Raw genomic sequence first — 5,007 nt, forward strand, 5'->3', positions numbered from 1 at the left:
TAGTGAGGCTTCAGGGAATTCTCCATTCCTTTCATATTACACATTATTTCATACCAACTAATCACTGCAACCACTTTAAATAGATCAAATTTGTATAATTTTTATGTACTTATTAGTAGGTAACGTATTTTTTTTAACTTATTTCCTGTTCTGTTTTTATGTTTGTTTTATTTTTGTTCTTGTTGTTTTTGAGTTTGGAAATATTTAAACCAAACTGCCATTACATGTATCCATGATCCGTGTTAAAACTGTAGAAATTGAACTCAAACCAAAGTAAATGAACAATAAGTTTCATGTTTTTAGCTGTGCTTGGAAAAAACTATTTTTTAAGATGTTTCACGAAGTTTGTTTAAGAGGTTCTTCTAATCTTTTGTGAGAAAAACAATGTGTTAACAGCTATGAGGTAATTTATCAGTAAACTTAAATAATGTCTACGGATCGTTCTGTTCTGCGTCAGTAAGTGAAGAGAACTTTGTGCTCTCCGTTAATAAAAGACAAAGTTCAGCCTTTTCATTAAAACTTGCTGCTGTAAGTTTGTGATGTAAATTAACTTGCTGAGTACGAAGTTAGTAACTTTTCAGTAAGTGCAATTCCGAGATAGAAAGTGCAAAACTGTAATAAACCAAATCAACGACAAATATTTCAGAGAAGTTGTGGAAACATTTAAATCTGTGTTTCCCACCAACAAAGCTACAGACCCCACTCGTGCTCTGCCACTTTAAGGCTCACCTTCAGGTGAACGTCAGCGTGGCCATAGCAACAGTACTGCCTGTTTCCTCCACTCATGAGACCTGATGACATGTTAAAACCCACAAAGGTAGCGCTGGGTGGGGTGGGGGGCAGAAGTGGGGTGGGATTACAGTCTGGTCATGGAAGTTCAGCAAGGTTGCTCTGTTGTCTGCTCCAGTCACGGTCTGTCTTAAGAGGCTTTAATAGGATTGGAAGAGATGAGCTGCCATCTGGCTAAATCCTGAACGGTCGAGCACATTTGGTCCTTTGGTGGATGTTGACACCGTTGATGTGGTGTGATGCTTCCTGAAGTTGTTTCCTTGGTAAAATTAAAATTAAAAAGCAACTCTTGGTTATCTTCACCCCACAGTAATATACACCCACCCGGTCAGCCATCCAGGCAATAAACAATCATGTTGATCACCTGCTTGCACACTGGTAATGTTTTCATTTTGGGCTGATTCTACGAACAAAAGATGAAATTATTTACTCGGCCTTTGTATGGAAATGCATGGTGCAGAGAGGATGCAGCAGAAATAAACAGAACTGAATGCTGGGAACGGGGTGAACAGGTCAACCTGAACCTAATGAGAATGAAACACAGAACAGAAGTGAGCAGTGCGTTTTTAAGAGCGTTCTGCTGCAAAGAAATGCTTGAACGATAAGGAAGTTCCCCTGAAATCGATGGAAACACGGTTTGAAAAATATGTGCATCTGCAATTTATTTCCCGCACTTTGTTGTGTCAATCCATTTGGATGCTGTTTTTTGTGAGAATTGCTTTATGAGCCAGAAAAACAATAAACATGGGGCCTCATTTGCCATTAGGTGGACAAAGCCTCAGCCTGTTCCTCCATACACAGTGCTCTATGGCTGATGTCACGGCTGATAAGGTGCTAACTATCAGGCAAAAATCACTTCATAAATTACTAAACTGTCCCTTTAGGCAAACCGTATATTCTTCATGAAGCCATTCTTTTAAGGATTATTGCTCATGAGGAAAAAAGCAGTAAAAATACATAATTTTCCTTCAGAATATACAACAAAAAAAAAATTATTCTGTGTCTGGGTTGATACTTTCAATAGATCAACTTTGAAATGGGCTGTTAAAACATCTATGGATGTCGCATGATAACATGTTAGCAAAAGATTATGAGAAGTCGAAGCAACAGTCGCAATCGGTCCTGTCTGGCAACAGTGTGTCTGTGCACGGTGCCCTGCATCGGGCCGATCGATGCACAGAGGTCAGGATGTACCCGATCACTGGCAATATCTGTCTGCCACAGGTCAGGAAGCCGATGGAAAAGTTAGACTGGATTAGTCAAACTGATGACTCTGAGCTTCCCCAAAACCATTGGAAAAGAGGTCACCCTGCTGAAGAACTGATGAAAGGACAAAAAGCAAATGCAACAAAACAATTGTAGTTTAGAAATAAATGCATCCTATGCTGTGTCCTATGCATTTGGAACAGGAAAGTTATACATGTGGTTTTCTTATACCTATAAATATAAGTTTTTTAAAAGCCAGTTTGGTAGCCTGCACACAGATGACAACTTAAAGAAATAATTGTCCTGGTCTGTGCTCAGATGGGCCGTCAGTCTTAAAGTCACTTCACGACCGCCTCTCGCTCCTTTGTTATTATTCCATTTCCTCTGTGGGAACGGAAAGACCAAAATAACCCTGGTGAAATCTATGGCTCTCCAGGGACAAGGCTTTTGTGTTCGGAGCAAGTGAAAAACAAGAGTCGTAGTGGCTGAATGGGACACGAGGAGATCTAGAGTTTCAAGGCCTCGTGGGGCTCAGTCCATGGATACAGACACGGCTCATTACACGACCAGACGGTGAGGAGACACAGTGAAGGGTGCCGTGTGAGACCATCAGCGGTTTGATTTACAGAGAAAAATTACAAGCTTCAATTATATCCGATGCTGAATGTTGGATGCACTTAAAAATAAAATTAAATCAGCAGCTCGAGTTAAATGCTGACTCGGGGAAACTAATGTTCCCCTTTTCAGTCTGTTCACGAGGCCCATGACTTATTTAATGCAGCTGCTGTCACGGTTTGCCTTTTGCTTTTGGTTTCTTTTTACCAGTTTCACCACCTGCTCCAAGTTGTACTCAGCTGTTTCCACTCATCAATCACCCCTCCCTGCATTTCTACCCTTTAGTTTCTTCAGACAGGCATCAGATCCTCTGTTCTTATCCTGTTTATGTTATCTTAGCACAAGTTTTCCTTTGGACGGTTGGAGCTATTGTCTAGTTAATAAACTCCTTTCAGTCTAGGGCATGCCTCCCTCATGGCTGCTTTTGGGTCCTTTCAATCACAAATTCATGTGTGGTCTTGTGTGTTTTTATTTTAACAATGTGCAAACTCTGAGCAAAGTAAAAAAAAAAAAAAAAGTTTCAAGATCTGGACTCAAGATTTCATTTTTAACCAGTTTCCAAAAGACTAAAGTGCTGTAGGTGGTAAACATAAGTTTTGTCAATGTCCTCATTAAAAGTCTGAATATTTAATGCCATCCATCTCCTGATGTCAACCAGGCGGTCAACAGCAGTGTGCTGCAGGGGGGAGTACAATTAACAATAATCTGCATAAATATCAGAAGGAATGCTAGGTTTATCAAAACGAAAACGCAAATTGTTGCATTCTAAATGTGCAAAAATGTAAAATTCCTGCCATGCATACAAATGATTTACAGAGATTTTCATGATGGAAGCCCTTCTGTAGCCATAAATTAACGCGTCTGTCTCTGCTCGGTTTAAGCAAACAGATTTGAAATTAAATAAAGCATCTTCCTTGCAGCACCTTGGACCTCCTGTGTGCACAGTCACACTAACACATAACGTGTTGATGGCAGCTGTCACATTCAGGCCCGCCATGATTTTTTTGTCTCCACGTCTCAAATCTTTTTTTTTTTTTTTTACCAGCTCAGCTGCTGCTGCTGCCGTAGGCTGATTAACAATACGAGACACTGTCCATTTGTGACAGCCACACTGAGAGCATCTCGACTTTACTTACAGTCAGCCAGACGTAATTGAATGTTGTGGTCAAACTCGCCGTCAGCTGATTCTGTAATGGAGGGGTGTGATGATTGCACACTTTAAAGCCACAAATTGTAGCGTCACACATCCAGATCGTCTCCACCTGCCCTCGGTTCTGAAGCCAAATACAGTGTCTAATTATGAACCGTGGGCACGCTGGAACACGCTGATCTGTGCTGCTACTACATGAGATCCGTCTATCTTTTTTCCGTCGCCAGGAAAAGGTCACCACACCTCTGTAGTGTGACTCAGCCCCTCTGACGTCTCTCCCGCTGACGATGAAATCAGACACGGGGACACTGTCGCTGACGGCGGCCCTCGTGCATCATGGGCAGCAGGGTTTAATGGTTCAAAATGAAGCTGTGCAACTGCCTGGTATTAGCGGTGATCTGGTACAGCGACGGCCTGAGGCGCCACTCAACTCACAGATACTAATTAGAGAGCTGGACTCTGCTGTTTGCATGAGTCGGGTCAAACTCTGATTGTCGGGCCTGATCGCCGTTTGTCTGGAGAGAAGCGAGTGGATTGGAAGCTGTGTTCAGAGGCAGCAGCTCAGAGAATGTGAGTTCACAACGCAGCAGAGAAAACTATAAATATTAAACCCTGAGGTACACCTTACAGCATGACGTGTAAATGGCAAGTTTTCAGATGAATAGTACTCCTTGTACTCAACTGCAGAACGGGGTATTCTCTAACGGACTGCAAGCTGAGATTTAAGAGGAAAATCTTACCAAAAGAAAAAAAAAACAGCAACGTATGCATTTATGAAATATGGTTGCATACAAACAGTGTTTTGTTATAGTTTTCAGAAGGAAAAGATCTTTATGAAAACCAAAAAACAAACCATTAGGCTGACTCTGAATTTCTGGTGTCATAATGCCTGATATTGGTGCCCTATTAATTGTTCCAGCCAAGAGAGTCTCATATGCAAAACATAACTTTAGAAAAATATCTAATGTGCAACTGGACGCCCAAGATATCTAGAACTCTGTCATAAGCACAGATGCTGAGCTCAGATTTGGTGTGGTTGTAGCTGGGAGTCATCCCAAGCACATAATCTGAGCACTGACAATAAAACGAGACAGCAGCTGATCTGCTTGTCGTCTTCAAAGAACAATTTACCTTTACTCAAGTTATCATGACTCTGCTTCTAGATGAGATTTATAGAACATAAAAATTCACCAATTTATTATTAAATTGTCAGATGGTGCAAATTTGTTGTTGTCCAATATATATAT

This window comes from Nematolebias whitei, chromosome 3, assembly GCF_014905685.2.
Source record: "Nematolebias whitei isolate Nwh7 chromosome 3, NemWhi1, whole genome shotgun sequence".
Taxonomy (NCBI): Eukaryota; Metazoa; Chordata; class Actinopteri; order Cyprinodontiformes; family Rivulidae; genus Nematolebias; species Nematolebias whitei.